At 48.5% G+C, this 16,641-nt stretch overlaps 1 protein-coding gene across 1 annotated transcript in view; it reads right to left on the reverse strand.

Moving 5' to 3' along the window:
- The window catches only part of LOC138666094 (golgin subfamily A member 6-like protein 22), a 190,631-nt gene extending 181,564 nt beyond the window's left edge, over positions 1–9,067 (reverse strand). Inside the window, exon 1 of the mRNA XM_069754224.1 lies at positions 8,973–9,067. The gene's annotated coding sequence lies outside the window, so the exon portion shown is untranslated. The remainder of the gene's footprint in view (positions 1–8,972) is intronic.
- Positions 9,068–16,641: the final 7,574 nt, after the last annotated feature.

The following is a 16,641-nucleotide window of genomic DNA, read 5'->3' on the forward strand; positions in this document are numbered from 1 at the left end:
GCAAATAAAAAATTTTTTTTTTTCCACAAAAATTATATTTTAGCCCCCAGTTTTGTATTTTCCCAAGGGTAACAGGAGAAATTGGTCCACAAAAGTTGTTGTCCAATTTGTCCTGAGTACGCTGATACCCCATATGTGAGGGTAAACCCCTGTTTGGGCACACAGGAGAGCTCGGAAGGGAAGGAGCACTGTTTTACTTTTTCAACGCAGAATTGGCTGGAATTGAAATCGGACGCCATGTCGTGTTTGGAGAGCCCCTGATGTGCTGAAACAGTGGAAACCCCCCAATTATAACTGAAACCCTAATCTAAACACACCCCTAACCCTAATTCCAACGGTAACCCTGACCACACCTAACAATGACACACCCCTAACCCTAATCCCAACCCTATTCCCAACTGTAAATGTAATCTAAACCCTAACCCTAACTTTAGCCCCAACCCTAACTGTAGCCCCAACCCTAACCCTAGCCCTAACCCTAACCCTAGCCCTAGCCCTAACCCTAGCCCTAACCCTAGCCCTAGCCCTAACCCTAGCCCTAATGGGAAAATGGAAATAAATACATTTTTTTTTATTTTTCCCTAACTAAGGGGGTGATGAAGGGGGGTTTGATTTACTTTTATAGCGAGTTTTTTAGCGGATTTTTATGATTGGCAGCCGTCACACACTGAAAGACCCTTTTTATTGCAAAAAATATTTTTTGCAATACCACATTTTGAGAGCTATAATTTTTCCATATTTTGGTCCACAGAGTCATGTGAAAACATTTTCGGGCACGTGACATTTTTTGATCGCTTTTTATTCCGATTTTTGTGAGGAAGAATGACCAAAAACCAGCTATTCATGAATTTCTATTGGGGGAGGCGTTTATACCGTTCCACGTTTGGTAAAATTGATAAATCAGTTTTATTCTTCGGGTCAGTACGATTACAGCGATACCTCATTTATATCATTTTTTTATGGTTTGGCGCTTTTATACGATAAAAACTATTTTACAGAAAAAATAATTATTTTTGCATCGCTTTATTCTCAGGACTATAACTTTTTTATTTTTTTGCTGATGATGCTGTATGGCGGCTCGTTTTTTGCGGGACAATATGACGCTTTCAGCGGTACCATGGTTATTTATATCTGTTCTTTTGATCGCGTGTTATTCCACTTTTTGTTCGGCGGTATGATAATAAAGCGTTGTTTTTTGCCTCGTTTTTTTTTTTTTTCTTACGGTGTTTACTGAAGGGGTTAACTAGTGGGACAGTTTTATAGGTCGGGTCGTTATGGACGCGGCGATACTAAATATGTGTACTTTTATTGGGTTTTTTTTTATTTAGATGAAGAAATGTATTTATGGGAATAATATTTTTTTTTTTTTTCATTATTTTGGAATATTTTTTTTTATTTTTTTTTACACATTTGGAAACATTTTTTTTTACTTTTTTACTTTGTCCCAGGGGGGGACATCACAGATCAGTAATCTGACAGTTTGCACAGCACTCTGTCAGATCACTGATCTGACATGCAGCGCTGCAGCCTTCACAGTGCCTGCTCTGAGCAGGCTCTGTGAAGTCACCTCCCTCCCTGCAGGACCCGGATCCGCGGCCATCTTGGATCCGGGGCTGGAGGAAGCAGGGAGGGAGGTGAGACCCTCGCAGCAACGCGATCACATCGCGTTGCTGCGGGGGGCTCAGGGAAGCCCGCAGGGAGCCCCCTCCCTGCGGGAAGCTTCCCTATACCGCCGGCACGTCGCGATCATGTTTGATCGCGGTGTGCCAGGGGTTAATGTGCTGGGGGCGGTCCGTGACCGCTCCTGGCACATAGTGCCGGATGTCAGCTGCGATAAGCAGCTGACACCCGGCCGCGATCGGCCGCGCTCCCCCCGTGAGCGCGGCCGATCGGCTATGACGTACTATCCCGTCCAGGGTCAGATAAGCCCAGGGCACCTCGACGGGATAGTACGTCTAAGGTCACAGAGGGGTTAAACCCTCTTAACAAGAGGGGTAAAATCTTGGTGAAACAAAATATGCAACACATTGAGCAGATAATACATGCATTGGCCTCACTGAAAAGTCAGTGATTCTCTCGCATGAAAAAAAAAAATTGCAAAGCTTGTTCAACCAACTGCAATGTTAATCCTAGACAGAACCCGGGCTGCAAAAGGACGGCATCTACGCATTGTCCGTGAATTTTCACAGACTCATAGACTTGTATGGCTAAGTTTGATCCTTGACCTGATACAAAAACACACGTCTCTGCCATTTTTCTGAGGACACAGTCTGCAAAACACAGACATGTAAATAGCAGCATCTACTATATAATTGTCTAAGGGTCACTTCCGTCTGTCTGTCCTTCTGTCTGTCATGGTTATTTATTCGCTGATTGGTCTCGCCAGCTGCCTGTCATGGCTGCCGCGACCAATCAGCGACGGGCACAGTCCGGAAGAAAATGGCCGCTCCTAACTCCCCGCAGTCAGTGCCTGTCGCCCGCATAGTCCCCTCCGGTCACCGCTAACACAGGGTTAATGCCGGCGGTAACGGACCGCGTTATGCCGCGGGTAACGCACTCCGTTACCGCCGCTATTAACCCTGTGTGTCCCCAACTTTTTACTATTGATGCTGTGTATGCAGCATCAATAGTAAAACGATCAAATGTTAAAAATAATAATAATAATAAAAAAAAAACGTATTCTCACCTTCCGCCATCGCATCCTCTCCTCGGCACTGCAAGCGGCAGGTTCCGCTTGCAAAGATGCTATGGGAGAAGGACCTTCCATGACGTCACGGTCATGTGACTGCGATGTCACGGTCATGTGACCGCGACGTCATGGAAGGTCCTGCGCTCATACCAATCCTGGGACCGGACACTGCACAAAAGCGCCGGATCTACAACGGGCTCTTCGGATGGTGAGTATGGTTCTTTTTTATTTTTTAACCTGTTACATACGTGACTGGGCAATATACTACCGGGCTGGGCAATATACTATGTGTCTGTGCTGTATACTACGTGGCTCTGTGCTGTATACTACGTGACTGGGCAATATACTACGTGGCTGGGCAATATACTACGTGGCTGGGCAATATACTACGTGGCTGGGCAATATACTACGTGGCTGGGCAATATTCTACTTGGCTGGGCAATATTCTACGTGGCTGGCCAATATTCTACGTGGCTGGCCAATATTCTACGTGGCTGGGCAATATACTACGTGGCTGGCCAATATACTACGTGGCTGGCCAATATACTACGTGGCTGGCCAATATACTACGTGGCTGGCCAATATACTACGTGACTGGGCAATATACTACGTGGCTGGGCAATATAGTACGTGGCTGGGCAATATAGTATGTGGCTGGCCAATATACTACGTGGCTGGCCAATATACTACGTGGCTGGCCAATATACTACGTGGCTGGGCAATATACTACGTGGCTGGCCAATATACTACGTGGCTGGCCAATATACTACGTGGCTGGCCAATATACTACGTGGCTGGCCAATATACTACGTGGACATGCATATTCTAGAATACCCGATGCGTTAGAATCGCGCCACCATCTAGTAGACTATAACGGGTATGTGTTATCTGAGATAATCATGGACAAAACACGTTTGTGATTCGCGGACAACTGAATTAGGCTTATTTTGCACGAGATTTCATAACTCTGCAGTAAGATCCATAACAGATTTATTTTGCTGTAATTAAAAACCTGAGTCCTCGTACGCTCATTCTGCTATATACAGCACCCATACTACACTTTATCACCCAATTCCAGTACACATTATGCAACATCCTTATTGCTGGGATATCCCTTTTCATTAAATGTATCCCTGCTATGTAGTCTTTTAGAAGAAAAAGTCTCCAGGACATTCAGTTCACTACTTACCAAAGTCTCCAGGACATTCAGTTCACTCCTCACCACAAAGTCTCCAGGACATTCAGTTCACTCCTCACCACAAAGTCTCCAGGACATTCAGTTCACTCCTCACCACAAAGTCTCCAGGACATTCAGTTCACTCCTCACCACAAAGTCTCCAGGACATTCAGTTCACTCCTCAGCACAAAGTCTACAGGACATGCAGTTCACTCCTCAGCACAAAGTCTACAGGACATTCAGTTCACTCCTCACCAAAGTCACCAGGACATTCAGTTCACTCCTCACCAAAGTCACCAGGACATTCAGTTCACTCCTCACCAAAGTCTCCAGGACATTCAGTTCACTCCTCACCAAAGTCTCCAGGACATTCAGTTCACTCCTCACCAAAGTCTCCAAGACATTCAGTTCACTCCTCACCAAAGTCTCCAGGACATTAAGTTCACTCCTCACCACAAAGTCTACAGGACATTCAGTTCACTCCTCAGCACAAAGTCTACAGGACATTCAGTTCACTTTTCACCAAAGTCACCCGGACATTCAGTTCACTCCTCACCAAAGTCACCCGGACATTCAGTTCACTCCTCAACACAAGTCTCCAGGACATTCAGTTCACTCCTCACCAAAGTCACCAGGACATTCAGTTCACTCCTCACCAAAGTCACCAGGACATTCAGTTCACTCCTCACCACAAAGTCTCCAGGACATTCAGTTCACTCCTCACCACAAAGTCTCCAGGACATTCAGTTCACTCCTCACCAAAGTCACCAGGACATTCAGTTCACTCCTCACCACAAAGTCTCCAGGACATTCAGTTCACTCCTCACCACAAAGTCTCCAGGACATTCAGTTCACTCCTCACCACAAAGTCTCCAGGACATTCAGTTCACTCCTCACCACAAAGTCTCCAGGACATTCAGTTCCCTCCTCAGCACAAAGTCTCCAGGACATTCAGTTCACTCGTCAGCACAAAATCTCCAGGACATTCAGTTCACTCCTCACCAAAGTCACCAGGACATTCAGTTCACTCCTTACCACAAAGTCTCCAGGACATTCAGTTCACTCCTCAGCACAAAGTCTCCAGGACATTCAGTTCACTCCTCAGCATAAAATCTCCAGGACATTCAGTTCTCTCCTCACCACAAAGTCACCAGGACATTCAGTTCACTCCTCACCACAAAGTCTCCAGGACATTCAGTTCACTCCTCACCACAAAGTCTCCAGGACATTCAGTTCACTCCTCACCACAAAGTCTCCAGGACATTCAGTTCCCTCCTCAGCACAAAGTCTCCAGGACATTCAGTTCACTCGTCAGCACAAAATCTCCAGGACATTCAGTTCACTCCTCACCAAAGTCACCAGGACATTCAGTTCACTCCTTACCACAAAGTCTCCAGGACATTCAGTTCACTCCTCAGCACAAAGTCTCCAGGACATTCAGTTCACTCCTCAGCATAAAATCTCCAGGACATTCAGTTCTCTCCTCACCACAAAGTCACCAGGACATTCAGTTCACTCCTCTCCACAAAGTCTCCAGGACATTCAGTTCACTCCTCAGCACAAAGTCTCCAGGACATTCAGTTCTCTCCACAGCACAAAGTCTCTAGAACATTCAGTTCACTCCTCAGCACAGAGTCACCAGGACATTCAGTTCACTCCTCAGCACAGAGTCACCAGAGCATTCAGTTCACTCCTCACCACAGAGTCACCAGGACATTCAGTTCACTCCTCACCACAGAATCACCAGGACATTCAGTTCACTCCTCAGCATAAAGTCTCCAGGACATTCAGTTAACTCCTCACCACAGAGTCACCCGGACACTCAGTTCACTCCTCACCACAGAGTCACCAGGCTATTCAGTTCACTCCTCACCACTATGATACTCTTATCTCACTACATAAATCATTCCACTCTGTGAAATGACAATTCAATTTGATAGAATTAATTAGTTTCTATCAGAGATGTTAAAAACCATCACTAATTAGCAGGGCTGCAAGCAGGTCCTGTGTGACTAATCTGCCGATTATTAAACTGTGCATTATCTGCTCCTATAGTTGGGCTTGGATGGACACAGGAAAGTTTACTATACAAGGCTGCGGGGAATATCAGACACTTACGGTACCTTACCCTATTCTTACCCAATAAACCTTTTAGTAGGAAATATATTTGGGAAGATTCTGAAGGGGATGGGAACACAGGTCACAGGAAATGTGATATTTTATTCTTCAGGAGTATTAATACAGGGATGCTCACAAAAATGCAGATGAGAAGTTCTACTTGATTAGTCTAAACAATGTGATTTTTCTCAGTTTCAATGAAAAGTGATCTCCTTCCAATATATTGTTGGTTGCCCTGTCCAATCTACCATAACAAAGGAGGTGTCATTCTGCACTGCAAAATCAGTAACCGAGCTCAGCAGGCTGGAATTTCATATCAGTGAACTGTGATGTCGAGGAACTGTTGGATCCTGTCTGGCACTTCTGCCCCGGTGCTACTGTAACCTATGCACCTTATATATTACCAACCATGCAAACCATGCAGGGATAAAATACACAGTGACGCCAGTGCAGGCACAATAAACACAGTGTAATAAACCTCTGATGTCACAGTACAAAGATAATAAATAGGGTAATCTAGTTATATAGGGATAATATACACAATGACAACATCACTGCACAGATGTCATAAACAGTGACATCATTGTACAGGTGTAATAAACTGTGACATCATCGTACAGGTGTAATAAGCACAATGACATCACAGAGCAGGTGTAATAAACACAATGATGTCACAGTACAGGGATAATAAATAGGGTAATCTAGTTATCTATATATATAATTGTCTAAGGGTTTTTCCGTCTGTCTGTCTGTCTGTCTGTCTTGGAAATCCCGCGTCTCTGATTGGTCGAGGCCGCCAGGCCTCGACCAATCAGCGACTGGCACAGCGACGATGATGTCATAAAGGACGTAGACATCCCGCGTCTCATTGGTCGAGGGCACAGTATCGACGTAGATGTCATAATGGTTGCCATGGGGACGATAATGTCATAAAGGTTGCCTTGACCAATCAGCGACGGGCACAATCTGCCGCGAATTCTGGAGTCATCATTGTCCATATATTACAGGGACATGCATATTCTAGAATACCCGATGCGTTAGAATCGGGCCACAGTCTAGTATAGGGATAATTTACACAGTGACCACAGAAATATCACGGCACAGGTGTAATAAACAGTGGCATCATTGTACAGGTGTAATAAGCACAGTGACATCACAAAGCAGGTGTAATAAACACAATGATGTCACATTACAAGTATAACAAATGCCAAAGGCATACTGATGGGGAATGTAGATTGTGATCCCCACTGGGGCAGTGCCGATAATGTCTGTACAGTGCTGTGGAATTTAATGGCGCTATATAAGTAACATAAATACAGTGTGTCCGTAAAGTCATGGTGCACTTTTGACCAGTCACAGGATCTATTTATAGTTTACATTTTGGCGCCTGTAGAGGCTATACGGAATAGCTACCTATGGAGCCCTAAAAAATCTATGCATGCGTGTGCTCGATAATTACACCAAAGCAAGACTACAGTTCATAAGGTGTTAAAGAAATGTCTCTGTTTTACGGGGTACAAATTGCGGCTGTTGCACGCTATCAAACTGGCGGATAAACCCAAACGATGTGCGTTTTCTACAGATATGCTTCATGAGATCGACAATGATGCAAGATTTTTGCAGAAGATTGTGTTTAGCGATGAGGCGACCTTCCATATCTGTGGACATGTTCATCGCCTTAACGTTTGAATATGGGCTGCTGAACATCCTCATTCCAACGTTGAGTACGAACATAACACCCCTAAAGTGAGCGTGTGCTGTGGCCTGATGCATGATAAGGTGATGGGCCCATTTTTTTTCGCGGAGCGGTCTGTGACGGCAAACAGATATCTTGACATGTTGGAATTGTTTTCAGTGCCATAATTTCCAGAAGGTGTCATCTTTCAACAGGACGGCGCTCCTCCACACTACGCCACCATTGTTCCTGAGTTTCTGGATAGAACATTCCCCCGGCGGTGGATAGGCAGGGGTTCTGTCAAGTCATGGCCACCACGATCTCCGGAATATGACGCCCTTAGACTTTTACTTTTGCGGTTATGTGAAGCAATGTGTGTACATTGAATGTATCAACGACATTAATCACTTAAAACAGAGAATCACAGACGTTATTCATTCTTACACCAGACGTCCTTACCCGTGTGTGGCAAGAACTGCACTATCGTTAGGATGTGTGCAGGGCAACAAATGGAGCCACATCGAACTGCCCTGAATAGGTATGAAAATGGAAGAGTTTTCCTTTTATTTGCAGCAGATTTCACTTTTTTATTGTTTTTTTTTTGTTGCTTTCCAGTGACTGGTCAAAAGTGCACCGTGACTTTAGGGACACACTGTAAATGACGTCACAGGGATAATAAACACAGTACACAGCCACACCTAGGGTTACCATCTTTCTCACCCACAAACACTGGCAGAGCATAAGGATCTGGTTTACGGGACGCAGCGGATCAGTTATGGTGACGTTACACAGTGATCTGGGATTTATTAGCAAAACACTTTACTGAGGCCAAAAGGCGGTAAAGAGCACAGGGACACTGCTCGGTGCCGCGCGGCCTACGTGGGACTGCTGACTATAGGCGGGGAGCGTGCCCATGGCAATGCTGCTGGCCCTGCGGACTTCTATAGGGCAACGCTGTAATAATTCACATAGGGCGTAACGTCACTGCCTTACGTCTTATAGTGCAGGGTCCTGGGTGTGCCAGCACGGTGTGGTCCCCGTCACTGCCACACGAACACAGTGATCATGCTGTATCAGTACACAGGACACTATGCAATCACAGGAAAGGGTTACTGCACACAGTGATGTCACCGTCTGTACAGAGAGCAGTGATGATGTCATAGCTATTGGTGAAGCACGATAGTGACGTCACAGCTATGGTTACACCCCCGCTCCACACAGGTAACGACATTCTCGTGTCTCTATCCAGTAGTCGCCATCCCACACTGCACACAGGGCTCCGGCCACGGGGAAGGGAGGGAGGCGGCACTTACGTGTTCCCGGTCCGGCCGCACAACTCTGCTCAGACTACTCCAGAAACTTGTGGAGATTCGGAAAAGTGGTCTCTCAGTGTCTCCTAGCAACGGCGAACGCCGGATGTCCCAGCCGGTGTAGTCATGGTAATACGAGAGCGAGTGCGCTGATTGGTTCAACGTACTGCTGTCGCTTAGCGACTTTCTGAGCGGTGGTTGTAGAAGCGCCAGAGAGAGATGGTTTACCGCGTGTGAGGGAGTGAGGGACGGAGCAAGGGAGGACGGGGCAGGGAGTGAGGGACGGAGCAAGGGAGGACGGGGCAGGGAGTGAGGGACGGAGGACGGGGCAGGGAGTGAGGGACGGAGCAAGGGAGGACGGGGCAGGGAGTGAGGGACGGAGCAAGGCAGGACGGGGCAGGGAGTGAGGGACGGAGCAAGGGAGGACGGGGCAGGGAGTGAGGGACGGAGCAAGGGAGGACGGGGCAGGGAGTGAGGGACGGAGCAAGGGAGGACGGGGCAGGGAGTGAGGGACGGAGGACGGGGCAGGGAGTGAGGGACGGAGCAAGGGAGGACGGGGCAGGGAGTGAGGGACGGAGGACGGGGCAGGGAGTGAGGGACGGAGCAAGGGAGGACGGGGCAGGGAGTGAGGGACGGAGCAAGGCAGGACGGGGCAGGGAGTGAGGGACGGAGCAAGGGAGGACGGGGCAGGGAGTGAGGGACGGAGCAAGGGAGGACGGGGCAGGGAGTGAGGGACAGAGCAAGGGAGGACGGGGCAGGGAGTGAGGGACGGAGGACGGGGCAGGGAGTGAGGGACGGAGCAAGGGAGGACGGGGCAGGGAGTGAGGGACGGAGGACGGGGCAGGGAGTGAGGGACGGAGCAAGGGAGGACGGGGCAGGGAGTGAGGGACGGAGCAAGGGAGGACGGGGCAGGGAGTGAGGGACGGAGGACGGGGCAGGGAGTGAGGGACGGAGCACGGGAGGACGGGGCAGGGAGTGAGGGACGAGCGACGGAGGACGGGGCAGGGAGTGAGGGACGGAGCAAGGCAGGACGGGGCAGGGAGTGAGGGACGGAGCAAGGCAGGACGGGGCAGGGAGTGAGGGACGGAGCAAGGGAGGACGGGGCAGGGAGTGAGGGACGGAGCAAGGGAGGACGGGGCAGGGAGTGAGGGACGGAGCAAGGCAGGACGGGGCAGGGAGTGAGGGACGGAGCAAGGGAGGACGGGGCAGGGAGTGAGGGACGGAGCAAGGGAGGACGGGGCAGGGAGTGAGGGACGGAGCAAGGGAGGACGGGGCAGGGAGTGAGGGACGGAGGACGGGGCAGGGAGTGAGGGACGGAGCAAGGGAGGACGGGGCAGGGAGTGAGGGACGGAGGACGGGGCAGGGAGTGAGGGACGGAGCAAGGGAGGACGGGGCAGGGAGTGAGGGACGGAGCAAGGGAGGACGGGGCAGGGAGTGAGGGACGGAGGACGGGGCAGGGAGTGAGGGACGGAGCACGGGAGGACGGGGCAGGGAGTGAGGGACGGAGCGACGGAGGACGGGGCAGGGAGTGAGGGACGGAGCAAGGCAGGACGGGGCAGGGAGTGAGGGACGGAGCAAGGCAGGACGGGGCAGGGAGTGAGGGACGGAGGACGGGGCAGGGAATGAGGGACGGAGCAAGGGAGGACGGGGCAGGGAGTGAGGGACGGAGCAAGGGAGGACGGGGCAGGGAGTGAGGGACGGAGGATGGGGCAGGGAGTGAGGGACGGAGCACGGGAGGATGGGGCAGGGAGTGAGCGACGGAGGACGGGGCAGGGAGTGAGGGACGGAGCAAGGGAGGACGGGGCAGGGAGTGAGGGACGGAGCGAGGGAGGACGGGGCAGGGAGTGAGGGACGGAGCAAGGGAGGACGGGGCAGGGAGTGAGGGACGGAGCAAGGGAGGACGGGGCAGGGAGTGAGGGACGGAGCAAGGGAGGACGGGGCAGGGAGTGAGGGACGGAGGACGGGGCAGGGAGTGAGGGACGGAGCAAGGGAGGACGGGGCAGGGAGTGAGGGACGGAGCAAGGGAGGACGGGGCAGGGAGTGAGGGACGGAGCAAGGGAGGACGGGGCAGGGAGTGAGGGACGGAGCAAGGGAGGACGGGGCAGGGAGTGAGGGACGGAGGATGGGGCAGGGAGTGAGGGACGGAGGACGGGGCAGGGAGTGAGGGACGGAGCAAGGGAGGACGGGGCAGGGAGTGAGGGACGGAGGACGGGGCAGGGAGTGAGGGACGGAGCAAGGGAGGACGGGGCTGGGAGTGAGGGACGGAGTAAGGGAGGACGGGGCAGGGAGTGAGGGACGGAGCAAGGGAGGACGGGGCTGGGAGTGAGGGACGGAGTAAGAGAGGACGGGGCAGGGAGTGAGGGACAGAGCAAGGGAGGACGGGGCAGGGAGTGAGGGACGGAGCAAGGGAGGACGGGGCAGGGAGTGAGGGACGGAGCAAGGGAGGACGGGGCAGGGAGTGAGGGACAGAGCAAGGGAGGACGGAGCAGGAAGTGAGGGATGGAGTAAGAGAGGACGGAGCAGGGAGTGAGGGACGGGGCAGGGAGTGAGGGATGGAGCAAGGGAGGACGGGGCTGGGAGTGAGGGACGGAGTAAGAGAGGACGGGGCAGGGAGTGAGGGACAGAGCAAGGGAGAACGAGGCAGGGAGTGAGGGACAGAGCAAGGGAGGACGGAGCAGAGAATGAGGGACGGAGTAAGGGAGGACGGAGCAGGGAGTGAGGGACAGAGCAAGGAAGGACAGAGCAGGGAGTGAGATTCGAACTCGGCTTCAGGAAAATGGCCGCCGCGATGTCCATCTGCGCACGCGCGGCATCCCGCGGCCATTTTCCTGAAGCCCCGGGAAGCAGGAGACTCCATCAGCGCACGCGCGGCCTCAGGAAGATGGCCGCGCCCACCGAGAAACCGCTGAATAGCGGCGAGCGCGCTCTTATTCTACAGCTGCGCAGTGCATTCGGCACTTGCGCATGCGAGAAGCACTACACCACCAACGGGAACATAAGCAAGATGTGGGGGAGAAACAGCGCTGTGACCACGCCCATCCGACCTGACCAGCCTGATTGACAGGCGAAAAAGGCCACTTTTGTAAGGTATTTCGGCAGCATAGGTAGGGAATCAGGGGACAAAAAATACCCTATTGTAAAGCACAGCTCAGGCCCTATTTAACGGTATTTTTATCTCCTACTGGAAAAACGGGGTGACAGGTTCCCTTTAAGAGCTAAAGAGGTTACAGTGGCTGCAGACTTGTAGCTTACGACCGGACAACAAACAAACCAGTAACTTATTCACATCAGTATAAAGTTACAATGTGCCCACTTTGATGCCATCTCTGATGCTCAGAACCTGTTTGGGTCAGGCTGAAGAGGCCTGTGTATCCATGTCTGCGTAACAGTGATGTGAGGTCAGTGGCTCAAAGTCATTTAACCTCTTAAAAACACCAATTACTTATTCAACTCTGAAAAATTGTCTCTTTGCCCGCTTTGATGCCAGACCTGATGCCCATGGCTATCTGTGTAATAATGATGTGAACTCTGTAGCCAAAAGTCAATTAACCCTTTAAAAACCAGTTATTCAAATCTGTGAAAATTGGTAATTTGCCAGCTCTGATACCCAGAACCCATTTAGGCCAAGCTGGCGGGACCCGTGTTAGATGTGGGGCTCTGATGTAAGAACAGTGGCTCGAAGACATTTAACCACTTAGAAACACCAGTTATTTATTCAGATCTGTGAAAACTGGTCTTCTGGCCTCTGGTGCCGGCTCTGATCAGACATCCTTTCTCACTCCTGTCACCTGCTCGGTGAAAATCTTCAGACTGAAGCAATGGTTTTGGACCAAACATTTTGCAATGGCATCGACGTGTGTGTACAGAGATCGGTGCCCCCTGTGCTGTCCCTCAGGCATTTGTAAAGAAGAGTGGCACTGTGCAAGTTATATTGCGTTAGTTACAGAAGTGTGACCCGTGAGGAGAAAGAGGCTGCAACGTTCCTCAACCATCCCCTGGTCTTGTCATCGTATTTGCATTCTCATGCCATCAGTGGGGGTCCCAGGTACAGACCCCACTCATAATGTCACCTGCTGTTATTGCTTCTTGCGTTCTTTGAATATTTTGGTAAAAAAAAAATCTTTTTAATATGCATCTGAAAAGTTATATGCTGTGGCTTTGGAAATTGTCAGCATCATTGAGGATGTCTCAGTGGATCGCCCCCAGACACAGTGCCACGCGGTTTCGGTACTGTCCCCCAGGTATGTTATGGCTAGGACGCCACCCGTATGACGGGAAGGCTCGGAGCTCTTCCGGGACCCTAGAGACGCCCCTCTCCACGCGTTGCCCCCTATGTCTTCGTAGGTGTAGTAAGGTAGACAGCCAACCTATAATTAACTGTCCGGCGGAGTTTGAAGTAAGGCCTGAAGTCAGTTACTCCTGCGGTGTTCCGGCCACCGACTATGCGCCTCAGTAAGATGTTGCCTCTGTCTCTCGGCACGACTCCTACTGGCTCTCCTTTGTGCTTGATCTCGTTTACACTGTTCCACAATATCCTTCCCTTCGTGTCTCTCTCCTGGATACCGCCGCAGGGTGTGCACGCGCGGTTCCGTTACGTTCTGTTCTGTTCGCTAGGCACCTGCCAGGTTCCCACGCCTGACAGGGACCCCCCTGTGCCTTCTCCCTGCAACACCCCCTGCCACAGGATGTTGCCTGAATCCAACCCAGTCAGCTTCTGACTAACTTCCTATCCAACCCCTAGTTTTACCAATGTGAGGAATGGCCCAATAAATAAAGCCTTTTTCTCCCCCTAGTGGCCGGAGTGTGAAGTGTAATGTGTTCTGGTGATACCTGGTCAGGAGAACTCCTTAGTGCCATCAGACGTACCGCCACTCCCCTTAGTGGCAGAGTGCCATACTGCAACGACCAGGTCTCTGGGGCGCTGCATCAGCGTATGGTGGGTATCTAATATACATATTCAGCTTATTGTGGACAAAATTGCTATTTGATAAGTAATATTTTGAATAGGAAATTTGTGTTGTTTTTCGATCTGTTTTTCTTTCCTGCTCTTTGCTATATTGCTTTCCCACCTATATTAATAGGGCGACTGTAGAGAAGAGAGGTACAGTCCACGCTGAGTGGGGGTGCCAAACAATAATTCTTTAGGGTGCCAATCTCCACAGTCAGGCAGGCGTGAGGGATAGGCCTATTTTAGGGCCGTGTCAGGCAACCTCTTTGGTCTATTTTTTATGGTATCTAACTTTTAAAATACTGGGTTTATGTTTTTATATTATCTTAATAAAGATAAAGTTTTAAAAGGGATTATATGCACGCACAAAATTTAAGAATTCCTGATTCGATTTATTTTAAGACTAAACCCTACAACAAGTCGCAGGCAGCATTATTGGCTGTAAAGAATCAGAATCATGCAATGACTCTCCTATCTCTATCTCTTATTCTCACCCAGTAATCTTCACAGCGGTGCTGTCACACACTATCTGTACAGTTACTTCTGTATTTTATGGCTTTCTCTCCTTATTTCTATAGCTATGATGCTTTTATACAGCCTATGATAGTCCCATTTGATTGGCCGTGCTCTTCAATGTGATGACCTGCAAGACATGGAAGCCCGCCAGGCCTCACTCAAGATCATGATCCATTTCTGGCTGGTGGAGTCTTTGGCAATGTGTGGCCGTTTTATATGATTCGTGCTTAGTAAATATCATATTCCAATTCACCGGCTTCAGCCAAATTAAAAAAATTCAATACAAATTCTATTCAATTTCAGTTTGCTCATCTCTGATAAGTGATTTATAGAAGACAATAAACGTGGCTCACTTACAGGCAATAATAAAGGTACAGCAAATAAAGTTACAGAGCTATATACACTCCAATCCTAAAGAAAATGCATTATTTATGATTTACCCATCAATTATTCTATTACAATTCTTATTCATATTGTGTCACTATTTTGCAGTGTGTTCATTTATGTATGAGGTTTTAAGCCCAGAGATTTTAATTAGTGATGAGCGAATATACTCGTTACTGGAGATTTCTCGACCATGCTCGGGGGTTCTCCGAGTATTTTTTAGTGCTCGGAGATTTAGTTTTTCTTGCCGCAGCTCAATGATTTACATCTGTTAGCCAGCATAAGTACATGTGGGGGTTGCCTGGTTGCTAAGGAATCCCCACATGTACTTATGCTGGCTAACAGATGTAAATCATTCAGCTGCGGCAAGAAAAATTAAAACTCCAAGCACTAAAAAATACTCGGAGGACCCCCGAGCGTGCTCGAGAAATCTCGATTAACGAGTATATTCGCTCATCACTAATTTTAATCTAATTGAATAGGAATTACGGTAGATGTATTTTTATTTGTTTTTCAATACTTCCAATCCATTTATAAAAGGTCATTTTTGTCAATTACCACACATCTATGTACCATATGTACAGTACAGCTTAAAAGTTTGGATCATTTATGAGGACGATTATCAAAGGTGCTGTTAATTTGTCATTTCTAAGTCTGATAACTCTGATGAGCTTATCCTCTTCAGCAGGGGTACAAATCATGAACGTTAGTATTTTCATCATAAATTACAGAAGAATTATTGCACTTTTACAGATGTACTTAAAATGTTTTAAAAAGTTTCTCCAACTTCTCCTTGCAGTCAGTCCATGATAAACTGACCCATAGACAACAATGGATGAGTGCCATCCGATTGTTGGAGGCAAATAGTCCATGCTGCGGTCGGAAAAAGTCAGACATGTGCACGGCCCCATAGAGTAACATAGAAATGAGTGCTATCCGTCAAAACAACGGATAGCACTCATCTGATTAAATGGTCATGTGTACAAGCCCTTCTTTAACCCCTTTATGACCCAGCCTATTTTGACCTTAATGATTTGGCCATTTTTTGCAATTCTGACCAGTGTCCCTTCATGAGGTAATAACTCAGGAACGCTTCAACGGATCCTAGCGATTTTGAGAATGTTTTTTCATGACATATTGGGCTTCATGTTAGTGGTAAATTTAGGTCGATAGTTTTTGTGTTTATTTGTGAAAAAATTGGAAATTTGGCAAAAATTTTGAAAATTTCACAATTTTCAAATTTTTAATTTTTATTCTGTTTTATTCTGTTAAACCAGAGAGTTATGTGACACATAGTAGTTAATAAATAACATTTCCCACATGTCTACTTTACATCAGCACAATTTTTTTTGTTCGGAAGTTATAAGTGTTAAAATTTGACGATTTCTCATTTTTACAACAAAATTTACAAAACCATTTATTTTAGGGACCACCTCACATTTGAAGTCAGTTTGAGGGGTCTATATGGCTGAAAATACCAAAATGACACCAGTCTAAAAACTATACCCCTCAAGGTGCTCAAAACTACATTCAAGAAGTTTATTAACCCTTCAGGCGTTTCACAGCAGCAGAAGCAACATTGAAGGAAAAAACGAACATTTAACTTTTTAGTCACAAAAATGATCTTTTAGCAACAATTTTTTTTTATTTCTCCCAAGGGTAAAAGGAGAAAGTGGACCCCAAAAGTTGTTGTCCAATTTGTCCTGAGTATGCTGAAACCCCATAGGTGGGGGGGGGGACCACTGTTTGGGCGCACAGCAGAGCTCGGAAGGGAAGGAGTGCCATTTGATTTTTTGAATGGAAAAATCAGCTCTAATCGTTAGC

This window comes from Ranitomeya imitator, chromosome 1 (genome assembly GCF_032444005.1).
Source record: "Ranitomeya imitator isolate aRanImi1 chromosome 1, aRanImi1.pri, whole genome shotgun sequence".
In the NCBI taxonomy this organism is placed as follows: Eukaryota; Metazoa; Chordata; class Amphibia; order Anura; family Dendrobatidae; genus Ranitomeya; species Ranitomeya imitator.